The sequence below is a fragment of the Schistocerca americana genome, chromosome 7, assembly GCF_021461395.2.
Source record: "Schistocerca americana isolate TAMUIC-IGC-003095 chromosome 7, iqSchAmer2.1, whole genome shotgun sequence".
Lineage (NCBI taxonomy): Eukaryota > Metazoa > Arthropoda > Insecta > Orthoptera > Acrididae > Schistocerca > Schistocerca americana.
Window position 1 is genome coordinate 294,671,414 of NC_060125.1, and position 15,151 is coordinate 294,686,564.

A 15,151-nucleotide genomic window follows, 5' to 3' on the forward strand; every position below is an offset into this window, starting at 1 on the left:
GAAATAATGGGGTAATATCAGGTAGTGCAGGTTTCACCCAATTGCTTCTAAACGGGTTTACCCCAACTGTACATTATACATACACAAAAAGATGTTTTGCATCTCTTTGGTTCCGAGAGTTTCGGAACCTGTACAGAACATTGGAATAGATATCAACTTAGTGGTCCAGATTGCCGTACTCACCGGTACCTCTAATACACAGTAGCACGCCTCTTGCATTGATGCATGCCTGTATTCGTCGTGGCATACTATCCGCAACTTCATCAAGGCCTGTTGGTCCAGATTGTCCCACTCCTCGACGACGATTCGGTGTAGATCCCTCAGAGTAGTTGGTGGGTCACGTCGTCCATAAACAACCATTTTCTGTCTATCCCAGGCATATCCGATAGGGTTCATGTCTGGAGAACATGCTGGCAACTCTAGTCGAGCGATGTCGTTATACTGAAGGAAGTCATTCGCAAGATGTACAAGATGGAGGTGCGAATTGTCGTACTTGAAGACGAATGCCTCATCAATATGCTGCCGATATGGTTGCACTATCTGTCGGAGGATGGCATTCACGTATCGTACAGCCGTTACGGCGCCTTCCATGACCACCAGCGGCGTACGTCGAGCCCTCATAATGACACCCCAAAACATCAGAGAACCTCCACTTTTCTGCCCTCGCTGGACAATGTGTCTAAGGCGTTCAGCTTGACGGGTTGCCTCCAAACACGTCTCCGACGATTGTCTGGTTGAAGGCATATGCGACACTCATCAGTGAAGAGAACGTGATGGCAATCCTCAGCGGTCCATTCGGCATGTTGTTGGGTGCATCTGTACCGCGCTGCATGGTGTCGTGGTTGCAAAGACGTCGGGAGTGAAGTTGCGCTTCATACAGACTATTGCGCACAGTTTGAGTCGTAACACGACGTCCTGTGGCTGCACGAAAAGCATTATTCAACATGGTGGCGTTGCTGTCAGGTTCCTCGAAGCCATAATCTGTAGGTAGCGGTCATCCACTGTTGTAGTAGTCCTTGGGCGGCCTGAGCGAGGAATGTCATCGACAGTTTCTGTCTCTCTGTATCTCCTCCAACTCCGAACAACATCAGTTTGGTTCACTCCGAGATGCCTGGACACTTCCCCTGTTGAGAGGCCTTCTTGGAACAAAGAAACAACGCGGACGCGATCTAACCCCGGTATTGAGTGTCTAGGCATGGTTGAACTACAGACAACACGAGCCGTGTACCTCCCTCCTACTATAAGGACTGGAGCTAATCGGCTGTCGGACCCCCTCTGTCTAATAGGCGCTGCTTATGCGTGGTTGTTTACATTTTTTGGCAGGTTTGGTGACATCTCTGAACAGTCTAAGGGACTTTGTCTGTAATACAATATCCACAGTCAACGTCTATCTTCAGGAATTCTGGGAACCGTGGCGATGCAAAACTTTTTTTATGAGTTCCTTCTGCATGTGAAAGAAGGTGAAGAATCGTTTAATATGGCACATATTCACAAAGCCTATTAAAAGTACTATTCGTCGTACCACTAGTTTCAACTTGTAATGTATAAGTTCCATATTTAACACAAAATACGACAAAGTAAGATACACAACCACAAAATTCTAAAAAATTGTATTGCTCATCAACAACGCGTTTGACGCCACCAAACTTCATGGCGGCACTGAAGCATCCGGCAGTTCTCATGGTCTAACTGTCATAAACCAATGCTACCAACTGATAAAGAAAAAGAGCGTTCAGCGTTCCCGTCTTCCCGCTCCTCCTCCCCCCCCCCTCCCGGTCCCACCATATCCTATTACGCCCCAACTGTCTAAGCAGTTAATAGCGCAGCATGAGAAATGTATTATTTCTAATCTCTTGATACACAGTACGTGCACACTCACCCTTTTCTAAAATCATCATCAAATTATATGCCCTCATTTGAAAATGCCTCTGATCACTACTGTTTTAGAAGCAAATTTAGGTCCGAGTTTCTTACTCCTGTGAGTTATTACTCTACCTTATCCACGTACACACGTTAATGTAGGTAGAGAAAAATGGAAAACCTGTTATCTTTGTCTTCCATTTGTTCTATGGCCTATTTTATTTTTAGTGCTATAAATAACTATTTTCAGTTCTTCAAGCAAATCAAACCTATTTCCCTTCATTCAGTGAGATATATTTTTCAGTCTCTTGTGACTTCATTGAATGAGTAGTCTGTTGCCTACACGTACCTAGCAGCTATTAAGACGTCGTATAAAAGTGCCTTTATTGCTCATTTTATTTGACAGTGAAGCCCTCCAGGTTTATCCGAAGTGTTTTGTATCATAACAAAAACTCTGTGATTAGTACACACACGATCTTTCAAATTTACCCTCACATAATACCTCAGGGTGAAAAGCTACTTCAACACTGTATGGCTCAAAGACAGTTGTCATCATTTGCGAAATGTTCCCGTTACGTGATAAAGCGTCCACCTCCAAGGTGTCAAAAGACCGCTTTCTTTCCACCTCGTATTGTGTGTTAGTTGGTTAAGCGTATTTGCTTTCAACCCATTAATTGCTGAAGACATAAAAAAAGCTTAGCTCTATCTGCTTACTGTCAATACTCTTGAGTACATTGACTGCTATATAGAATATCATAAAAGGAGACGTCGTCAGTTTCCGACAAACATTAAATACTGGAACACGCTGTCTTTTCTTTTGGCGTCCAAATCGAGGAAGAGTATACTGCCATTGTTTTCGTTTCGCACTTCTACATTAGACATTTCTGCGAAAAGCGTTTTTTGTTAGCCTGCTGGTCGTTTGCTGCTCCCACCGTTTCAACCAACAGAGAGAAGGGCAATCAGTTTAACTACTTCCTGAACGGCCTATGAAAGCATCATTAAAAGAGGTCACATTTAGAAACTTTAAACACTTGAAATAGGAAATTTTTGTTTTGAAGGATCAGAGCAGTCGAATTGTTTCTCTTTGAGGATCAAGGTGTATTTTGGAATTAACTGAGTTACAGCATGACCAAGGTGTATTTATTACTTATTCTCTAAGAATAAGTAATGGAAAACAGGCTAGGGTGTGAAATGGCCATTTTTATTTTTTCTTTAGCTCCTTTTGTTTCCTCCTACACAATATACAGCACATTACTGCCCTTATCTGCAGGTAAATAACTGTTCGCTCCTCTCGTACTGTACTTTAATAGTAACTAGTTGAGTACCCAGAATTGCTGAGATACGTATTTACTGAAGTTCTTCTAGTCCATCTCCAATTCTCCCCTCCCATCTCCTCGTCCCGTCATTGTCCATCCTCCGCGCCCCCCACCTCTCTCTCTCTCACTCTCTCTCTCTCTCTCTCTCTCTCTCTCTCTCTCTCTGTCACTGTCTCTCTCTGTCCACCTCCTCCACCCCCCCACCCCCCCCCCCCAATGTCTGTCCATCTTCTCCTGCCACTCTCTGCGATGACAACTGGTTCTCCCCCAACTCTATCCATCTGCTCCTCCTGCTGTGTCCATCTTCTCCTTCTCCCCCCTGTATCGTCTAAATCCATTCCCTCCTCAGCCCCTATATCTCTCTGCCCATCTTCTCCTTCCCCTCTCTGTGTCCATCTCCTTCTCTCCAATTTCTCTCTACTCATCGCTCCTCATGTTGCCCATCTCCTCGTACCCCTATTCTACCCATCTCCTCCTCTTTCCTTTCTCTATCCTAATTCTTCTCTCTACCCATCTCCTCTTTCTTTCTCTCTCCATCGCTTCCTATCATCTCTGCCTGTCCACTCATCCTCTTCCCTTTCTCTGTCCATTTCATCCTCCATTTTCCCCATCCATGACTGTTTCTTCCCTATCTGTGTCCATCTCCTCTGTCTGCATTTCTGTCTGTCCATCTCCTCATCTCCCTTCTCTCTCCACGTTATTACTCCCACGCCTAAATAAGGTTACTGGTTCTTACCCTTACAGTATTTCTTTCCAGAGAGTGAGTAATATGTGTACCAAGTTTGGTTGAAATTGATTCAGGGGTTTAGGAGGAGCATTTTACTCCCTGCTTTGGTCACTTATACACATGCCACATATATTTCACATGTATTCAAAATACTTCAACATATTTTTACACATATTTCACCTGCATCAATGGCGAATTTCGCCCTATGGTTTCGTTTTCACGCAGCTATCTCGTATAATGATATAATTTTGTAGGGACATTCAGTAGTATATGTAGATAGCGTCTGCAAAATGTTTTCTGCATAGTGTTAGTAGTAAAGAAGTACTTAATTAAAACGTCATGCATAATGTGGCAGTTTTTCACGTTTTACGACGCCCTATCTCCTGAAACATGTCTTGTACAGTGATATATTTTTGCATGTACATTCAGTGACACCTTTGAATGATGTCTACAAATTATGCTGCGGGTAGATTAAGTGATAAAACAGTAATAAATTAATAGCAAAAATGTAGTAGGCGATAAAAATTTTTCCTTTCATCATTTTGTGAGAGGAAGGAGGGGACGATGTCAGCTAGAAAAAGCCTCTTAAAAATTTGGAATCGTCTGTAAAGCTTGTTGCAAGTCGGTAAGTTCTCTCATTCTCAAATACTGGAGGAATATCGTCTGGGTATAAGCACGTCGTGAGATACGCTTCTTTTTTGCCACTCCTTTTAGAGGTAGGTGGTTCTTATCCTGACAGTAGTTCTTTCCAAACAGTGAGTGATATCATTCATATACCAAGTCTGGTTAAAATAGATCGGTGGTTTAGGAGGAGACGCGGAGTATACATACTTTTATAATATGTATGGCTTGTTGAGAATCTATTAAACAATATGTTTATTTTCTCTCTTTGTACGATGTTGAGGACGATTTGTATCTTCAGCCTTGCCTCAACAAATGTAAGTGTGAATTCTGTCTCAGTAGAACCCTCTTAGAAAGAGGAAAACTACCACGAAAAAAAGAAAGAAAAAGTGAGTTTATGAAGTGAAAAATAATATATTTGGAGACCCTTTTTGCTTCGCATCAGATTAAACCTTGGTTTTTTTCTCTTTAAACTTTAATCGGTTAAATCCATTGATTTACAGCATTGCAGCCTGTTGTGTCATTTTACCCTTCTCTCTTCTGAACACCTCTGCACCTAGTGGCCACCTCATTTCAGGAACAGCATCGAGCTGTCATCGTCGTTCTGATTACGCTTAATAGCTCAAATTTCAGGCCAGTGTCAGGTGGGCGAATGTGTCGGAGCGGACACGAAAAGCCTACCGATACGGTCACAATCGGTTATCTGAAACGACCCACGCATCGAGCACCACCATCAGCTCTCGGCACGCTGTATAATGGCCATCGCCATGATTTCGCCCGCCGATGGCTTTCCTACAGTATTAACAGAACGACGCATGTGGAGAGCGGCAAACGATAGCGAACGATAACTGTCCACGCATAATCCTACTATTACCGCCTTTCGCCATCGTACGGAGCACAGAGTACAACAGACACTGTGATCCCTACAGCATAACAGCTGCACCAGAAGCCACTTCTTTAAGCACTTAATACTGTTTCCTGATGTGAAGGCAAACGCGATGCTTGTATTTTTAATCTTTTTAAAACTAAGACGTTACAGAGTCACTATCATCAATTACATTTTTTGTCATTATTGTCGACAAATATCCAGGAACCGTGGATCTAGCGGTAACACTAATCCAATGTCCTGGGTCCCTTAGGTTTTCAATAAAAAATCATCAATAATTGAAGCCAAACACTTGGGAAATATGCATTCATTCTGCCAACGGCATTAGCAAAAGAGGGCAGAGGAGCGGATAGAGTTTCAGAGCACGCTCCTGCTCTTCGCGTGGCTGCTGAGAAATCAACATCGGTCAATAGCATGCGGATACTGAAAGCAATAGAAATCACTGGTCTATACAAACACATTTAACTTAACTCAAAAACAGTTATGATGCCCTCAATACTGGCAAAAGTTTAAAGGTTTGTTTCAATTACGGACTGCCTAGGAGGAGATGATCACGTGAAAGAGACAGAAAAACCAATGAAAGGATAACATTCTTTGTGTGGGAATATGGAACAGAAGTCTGGGTGTACCAGGTAAACTAACAAATCTCAAAATGGAGATGAAAAGGCTAAATCATGATGTAATAGAGATCAGTACATTGAAATGAAAAGTAGATTGCATTTGCGCATACGAAATCATACAGCAGGAATAATAATTGTGATGAACAGGCAAAGAGTGAGGTAATGTGAACTTGAGTGATAAAATTATTTTCATCATATCTAAACAAAACCAATGTCAACAACCGTGGCTCAAGTATATTTGCAGAAGTTACAGGCAAAAGACTGTTTGGTTGTATAAGGGAGAATGGAACGAGTAGCTCAGGATCTAAAAGGAGAAATACGACTAACAAGAATGTAGGATTGAAACATTATGGATGAGGCTGAAACGGATACCGGACATATGGGAGTTGTCTCGAAAGTAGGAATGAGGGAGGAGTAATATTCCTTTCGGTCTGTAGCAAATTTCAGCTTTTAGTAGCAAATACAATGTTCAAAAATCTTAAGACGAGGACATATACGTGGAAAATGCCAGTGGTCACAGGAAGAAATGGCTCTGAGCACTATGGGACTCAACTGCTGAGGTCATTAGTCCCCTACAACTTAGAACTAGTTAAACCTAACGAACCTAAGGACATCACAAACATCCATGCCCGAGGCAGGATTGGAACCGGCGACCGTAGCGGTCTTGCGGTTCCAGACTGCAGCGCCTTTAACCGCACGGCCATTTCGGCCGGCAGGTCACAGGAAGGACACCAGCTGAATTACATTACGACGAGAGATTCCCAAGTCAGATATTGTATTGTAAGGCAGAGCAGACTGAGGGTCAATGACTGAGCAGACTGAGGCTCAATTTAGTAATGATGAAGAGTAGCCTGAAGATTAAGAGTATCGTCATGAATAATCAATGTACAAAGAAGTGGAATATTGCAATAATGAGTAATGATAATGAACGTTCAAAGGTCACAGCGGCTGTAGGAAATGCGAATGTGAGTACCATAGCAGGAATTTCACCTGAGAAGTTAACGAGATAAACACAGGTGAAAAAAAAGTAATACTGAAGAAACTGCAGATAAGAAATACTTAAATTGATCGACGAAAGATTAAAATGTAAAGAGGTCCAGGGAAAGAAAGGAATCCGGCAAAATCAGACATGTAAAAATATGAAGTGCAAGGAAGCAACAGCGAAATAGCTTCAGCTAAAACGTGAAGTAGTCGAAAAGAAAGTGGTCGTCAGAGAGACAGAACGAGCAAATAGAAAATTCAAAATAACTTTCACAGAATTTAAAATCCAAGGCCTTTACATTAAGAGTCCCAAAGGAATTCCACTGTTGAACACATAGCAGATGGGTGGTAAGGTTACATTGAGAGAGCCTCTGTCATTAGTGTGTTACTGTCTGCTAAAATTATATAAAAAGTAATAACTGTTCTTTTGAAGGACGTCGGAAACCCAGTATTAAGGTTGATGTGGCTTTAGTATACTTACGATCAATCAAGGCAGAAGGGACAGATAACATTCCTGTGGGCTGCGGGGAGTTGCCGCGCAGTTAGAGGCGCCATGTCACGGATTGCGGGGCCCCTCCCGCCGGAGGTTCGAGTCCTCCGTCGGGCATGGGTGTTTGTGTTGTTCTTATCATAAGTTAGTTTAAGTAGCGTGTAAGTCTAGGGGCCGATTACCTTAGGAACTCACACACATTAGAACATTTTGAACATTCCTGTGTAATTGCCGGCCGGTGTGGCCGTGCGGTTAAAGGCGCTTCAGTCTGGAACCGCGTGACCGCTACGGTCGCAGGTTCGAATCCTGCCTCGTGCATGGATGTGTGTGATGTCTTTAGGTTAGTTAGGTTTAATTAGTTCTAAGTTCTAGGCGACTGATGACTTCAGCAGTTAAGTCGCATAATGCTCAGAGCCAGCCTGTGTAATTCTTAAAATCTCTCGGCAGTGCGTGGCAACCAAGCGATTATTCACGTTAGAGTTTATAATCTGTGAGACTGGAGACGTACCATGGAACTTTCGGAAGAATATCATCCACACGATCTCCCAGAGAGAAAAATCAGAGAAGTTCGTGAACTATAGCAGAATCAGCTTCGCAGATCATGTATTGAAGTTGCTGACCGGAAAGGAAAGGAAAAGTGACAGCAAGTCTTACGATACTTTTAGCCGTAGAAGAAAGACTTAAGAAAATGAAGGACACTTCCATAAAATTTTTCGATCAGTAAAACGTTTCCGATAGCTTATAGGTACGCAGATTGCTAGAAATCTCGGAAAGGAAACGATGGATAATTTACAATATGTACAAAAACCAAGAGGGATCGATAAGAACGAGAGAAGTTCTCATATTATAAATATCGTAAGGTAGGCATCAAGTATTTCTCTTCTACTATGCAGGCTGTATAGCTACGACACAAAGAATGAAACGTACAGAGGTGGGATTAATGTTCAGGCTGAAAAGATGTCAATGATAGAGCTTTCTGCTGACATTTCTCTTCAAAGATTGGTTCCAAAGATGATTCCCGCTCCAGTAGGTATTTATCTAAAAACACTTGAAGTATGTACTTTTATGTAGTGAAATTCCCTTCACTTTAATACGTTGTGATTAATTACTTTGTTATGTGTTAGTACCGTATCTTTTTCCGTTTCTGTCCCTTGCATGTCTCATCACTGTAAACATGTGTTCCTCACGTAGCATCTCGTCTGCAACATGAAATTTTCCCTTCGACTTTCAGTAACTTCTGTTATATCAAGCTGCGAAATTGTGACAGTGGTGTGTTAACTAGCTACCCTTAACAGAGTACATGACGTGTTGGTTAAACTTTAATAAATGACAGAATGCACTTTATTGAAGATCAAATGATAATTTCAGTAACAACAGGCACTCATAAAATTTTTATGTTTCAGTCACTTTTGAAATAAAAACTCCCTGCTGGTGGGGAAATTATCGCCGAAACCAGACTGGATATAACAAACACAATCGCAGTATTAGCTAAAGACTGTCTAACGAACCCCACATTATTTGTCGGAAATGCGAACAGGAGATAAGCTAAACTGTACAATGACATTTTTAAAAGCATTTGGAAAATTAATTTAGGCTTCAATAATTGACAAATTACGGAGCACGATAGTACACTATATTACACTTCAGTAAGTCGTCTGTACGTCTAGGCTGTGCTATGCTTGGATAGTGTACTTCAGTTAGATGAACTGCCTAATCGCAATAGATCACTTTCGTCTCACGACTACACTAGGTAATTTCAAAACCCCGCGAGCTATGAGAAGCTAAATTAATACCACAAAAATGAATTACTACCTTTTAACGAAGTGCAACGCAAAAATTTTAAAATAAATTTATTAACTGGTTTATTATGCATAACTGTGTAGCAGCTCTGGGAGCAGCAATCAATCTCGCAGAAACGACGAAAATAAACTGTTAATTAAAAATGTAATTACACAGGCACTCTCTCAATCCTGTCAGCTCAATACACGCCGTCAGTCATACAATAAACTGCGTAATTAAGTCCGATTAGATGTTGTGACGAATTACATGGGTGGCCGTTTTAAACAGCATGTCGTGATGAACGTTAAAGAAAAAATTGCGAAAAGGTGATACCGTGTTCTCAATCTTTTTTTACTACGCCTTGAAAACCGTGCCTGAAGCATCGAATTCATATCTTGGTCCAGGCGTAATTGAACCTGGAGAAGATGATATGGACACCAAGATTACACTACTTAACTGAGGCGATTAGTGCCAAACATGTTAGTTTTAATAAAAGGCCCACAAATACAATAAAAGTGAAGGTCACACGGTTCAATAACGTAGAAAGGCATTGACACACTGTACAGGGTGACAATTATTCAACTATAAGAAATAAAATCGTCATAACTTCTGAACAGTTTGCGTTAGGACGTTCAAACTGCACGGTTGGCCGCGGGGTGTGATGGGAATTAGGAACCAGTGGCACACTAACATAAAGGTCTGCCTGGTGTGGGTAGGGGGGGGGGGGAGGGGGAAGGAGAGGAGGGGCAAGATAAATTTCCTGGACATTAGCTTAAAGATGGGAGACAGTAACTATAAAAAATTTACTGAAAAGATTCCTTCACTGACACTTTCATCCCGGCTTTCTCCCAACATCCTACAAAGTACAGACTTGCAGCATTCCATCACATGATCCATCGTCTCCTTACTGTCCCTGTGTGGCAAGAATACTTTGATCAGGAACTTAACATAATAGAAGAAATAGCCATAAATAATGAATTTGACCCCAACACCATTGATGAAATTTTAGGTAAAAAGATGAAGAAGCAAGCCAGGTTCCTACTGTACCCAATGAAAAACAAACAAACAGGAAAAGAAATGGTGCAGATTACCTTTTATAGGGAAAACATCTAATAGCGTGAGTAACATCTTGAAGGCAAAGGGTTTCTCAGTGTCTTTCTATGTCTCTCAGACATTAGGTGGCTTCTAGTTCAATGCAAAAGACAAACAATCAGCTATCACAAAAAGTGGGGTTTATAAAATCGCATGTCGTGAGTGTCAGTCTTGCTATATGGGGCAGACAGGGAGGTCAATTCGTACCAGGCTTAAGTAACACCACAGAAGCTGGGGAATGAGGAAGCCTGATTCCGCCTTTGCAGAACATTGCATGAACAATAATCACAAATACATAATAGATGCACAAGACCTACACACAGAGCAAAAGGGGCCCAAACTCGACCAATTAGAAATTTTAAAAATTAAAAAACAGATGTGTTATCCCACATCTATTATTAAACGAGTGTACCCTCTAATTGGACTGCTGAAGATGACACAATGGCTGGGACTAAGCACTCGGCAGTCAGCAATCAGCACTCAGCAATCAGACATTTGTTAAGAAGGGTGGAGTATTTATGTTGGCGCTTCCGTGCACCCTGTGGCAGGGGGGATTGCTATGAAATCATGTGTTCTGGTTTTCCCTTGCTATCAACAACTTTCTCAGCTTCAGCTTTCAGAGGCTCTTTTCTGTCGGTTTGGCATCTAACTACTTACTGTCACTAGTATGACGGAATCTATCAGCTTCCATGATGTCATTACGCTTCGCCTGTGGACTTGGGCACTTGGTCATTCCCCCTCGCTGTGATAGTTTCCATGTTTGCCAAAACTCGCTCAGCATTTCCCCCTAGCTGACAGTCTGCTGGTCACTGACACAGGTGGTTCGCATTCTGGTAGCTGCTGAAGTACAACTTGGACGAATTTTTAGTGTCCGCTGGGGATACTGTCCTGGGGCGTGACATATACCCATTCCTTGAGAAAATTTGTCTAGAATTTTTCAGTCTGGACTACCAATAATAACACGTTCCTACATATTTTGCACCAGTAGTTACACATCATACAACCATAGTTATTCATTACCATACAGCTAATTTACATGATTTTACATGGTTGATATATCGAAGCAATAACTTAGGTTTTTTTTCCAGAAGTTATTTCGTACACACTAAAACAATTATTCATATACTTGTTTGTAGGTTTATCTATTAGCTTACACGTAATTCTCTTATTATGTCTGAGCTGTATTTACGAACCAGTCAGTGGGTATTTGGTGCATCGGTAAATCTGAGCGGTGTTGTGACTTTCATTTAAAACAAAAGTAGGTTACACAAATCGCAATCAAACCGCTACAGCGCTAGCAGATGTCATGACACTATGATGATGTCTATCGCGGTATTCCTGTATGTGCTGAAACATTTCTTCTGTTGTAATTCTCCATTTTTGCATTCCTTCTACACTCATGATCATAAATTAAGGATAACTGCAGAATGTGGTGCCACACAACGTGGCACTACACAAAACTGGCGCTAATAGCACAGGCGCAAAGGGAACATAGATCTGTAAGTCCACGGTATTGGTGATAAGTTGAGAAAACCGTACCGAAACACACGTTCTACAAAACGCCACTGTTTCCTTTGCATGTACCCCGACATCAATATGGGATATGGTCACCACGCACACATACACAGGCCTCACAACGGGTTGGCATACTCTGGATCAGGTGGTCGAACAGCTGCTGGGGTATAGCCTCCCATTCTTGACCCAGTGCCTGTCGGAACTCCTAAAGTGTCCTAAGGGTTTGAAGACGTGCAGCGATACGCCGACCGAGAGCATTCCAGACGTGGGGTTTAGGTCTGGAGAACAGGCAGGCCACTCCACTCGCCTGATATCTTCTGTTTCAAGGTACTCCTCCACGATGGCAGCTCAGTGGGGCCGTGCGTTATCATCCATCAGGAGAAAGGTGGGACCCACAGCACCTCTGAAAAGGCAGATATACTGGTGCAAAATGACGTCCCGATACACCTGACTGTGACAGATCCTCTGTCAAAGACATGCATAATCCCACCCCACACCATCCAACCACGACCTCCATACAGGTCCCTTTCAAGGACATTAAGAGATTTGTATCTGGTTCTGGTTCACGCTAGATGAAAACCCGGCAAGAATCACTTTTCAAACTATACCTGGATTCGTCTGTGAACCTAACCTGGGACCACTGTTCCAATGACCATGTACTGTGTTCTTGACATTAGGCTTTATGGGCTCTACTGTGACCAGGGGTCAGTGGAATGCACCTTGCAGGTCTCCAGGTGAATAAACCATGTCCGTTCAGTCGTCTGTAGACTGTGTGTCTGGAGACAACTGTTACAGTGGCTGCGGTAAGGTCCCGAGCAAGGTTACCTGCAGTACCCTGTGGCCGTCTGCGGGCACTAATGGTGAGATATTGGTCTTCTTGTGGTGTTGTACTCTGTGGACCTCCCGTACTGTAGCGCCTGGACACGTTTCCTGTCTGCTTGAATCGTTGCCATAATCTTGAGATCACACTTTGTAGCACACGGAGGGCACGTGCTACGACCTGCTGTGTTTGACCAGCCTCCAGTCGATCTACTATTCTACCCCTCATAACGTCATCAATATGTGTTCTTTGAGCCATTTTCAACACACGGTCACCGTTAGCACGTCTCAAAACGTCGCTGACCCACACACCAACGGATAGAGTGGACAGTGACACACCTCCAGGAAGACAGAGTTCAGCACCCCTTGTCAAGTCTTCCATTGCTGGTCAGGCCAGTTCAGTCACAGACTTCGAGGGCATCAGTACTGAGTAATATGAAGATGATAGTTATCCTGCATTCTCCAAGTAGTAACAATGTGTAAAAGTAATTGCATGTAGGAGCCACAAGAATTACATCAAGCCCCTAATAATGAGAAGTTATGTTTCTTTCCTTTTTAGAAATAAAATGTTCTATTAATCAGCAAGTTCTATGTACAGATCATTTTGGATTCCTGTCACTGGCCGTTGCAAATTCCCTGCTTCCTCATTTGTGTTGCTGCTGACTCCCACAGCAGCTAACACAACAAACACTTCAGCAACTGTACTCGTTTTTTCTTCAGGAATTGCAACTGTTACTGTATGACGTGAGGAATGGTCAATTATAATCAATATGCACATTTATTTCCTACTGGTATTTTATTAAATGGACTCAAAATGTCCATCCCAAGTATTTCATATGATTTAGATGGTCTTGGTAGATGTTGTAATGCAATCAGCTCATTGCACACAAGGTACACAGTTCCTGACATACTGCATGACATCTTGTTTTCTAGTCCTCCACCAAAATTTTTCAGCAATTTGTCCATTAGTTGCCCTTTGCCCACCATTAACTGACAACATTTGATCATGTGCTTGTGGGAAGACCAGAAAACTACAGGTACTACTACTCATAATCTGCACTTCTTTCCTCTGCACAGCAAGTCAACATGTGTCACGAGCTGAGGTAGTGATTTGAAAGATTGACAGTCAGCATCAGCAGCTTAGCCTTTTGCCATTCTGCAACACTCCAGCCCAGTGTTTGTAGAACTGGAATTTTTCTGCTCAAACTGTCGGCAACAGCATGCCTTTTCCCTGGCTTCTGTATTACCTTGTAACAAAATTCACTCAGATGGAGTACCCACCTTCTTGATCTGCTGCAAGAGTCCTTCAACCCTAATAACAATTTGAGAACAACGTAATCCCTCACTATCTTAAACTTTTGAATGTAAGAATAACAGTAAAAGGATGTAACACCACTCTGTTTTCTTCAGGATATATACACTAGAGGACGCACTTTACCATCTATATTCTGTCCTAGGACAACCCCCAGAGCTGTATTATTTGCATAAAAAAATTCTTTTGTCAAATCCACGAATATCAAAACTGAGTTAGTGCTCACTTTAAAGTATAGAATGCAGTCTTACATATGGTAGACCATTCAAATTCTGCTCATTTTCGTAACAAATGGCTCAAAGGTCTGGCCATTTCACTAGAGTCTTTTATGAACTGATGATAATAATTACAGAAACCGATAAAACTTTGCAAATGCTTAACTGTCTTCTGTGGCGAAATATTCTGAACTGCTGAGACCAAACGAGGATCTGTCCTCACATTTTCAATGCTAATTATATTGCCCAGATAATTTACTTCTGTTGATACAAAACGACATTTATCGATGCTTAGCATTAGTCGTGCTGTTCTCAGTCTTTTAAATATCTCCTACAACCATTGTACAATCTCTTCCATGTTCTTTGTAAACATTATCATGTAATCCAGATATATCAAACGTTGTTTTGGGTTCGGTCTCCTAAGTGCTCTATTCAATAATCTCTTAAAGGTGTCAGGTGCATTCTTGAGTTGGCTGGCATTCGTCATTATTCGAAATGACCTCCTGGAACAGAAAACGCTATCTGTGGTTGGTCCGCTGGCGCTATTTCTGTTTAATGATACCCCCTCTTTAAATACATTATGGAGAAATAGTTACATTGGCCACTGATCTCCAAATTACTCTCACTCAGGAGTCTCGCTCCATGTCCACCAGAAGTACTCGCCAGCTCACAGGGCTCACCTCTCAGCTCTGGAGACAGGAGGTGGCAGCATCGAAGTCTGCTACAGAAATGGGATGAGCAGCAGCAGTGGCTCCCCCCCACCCCCACCTCGCCCCCGTCTCGAAGGTGGATGATAGACAGCAACTAGATCACACAGGTCAAGCCTTCAGCATGCCGACAGGGTGATGGTGGCCTCTGTCACCCGTCAGTGTTGCCTCAGAAGTTCGCAGTGCAGCTGGTAGCAACAGCGTCCTTCCA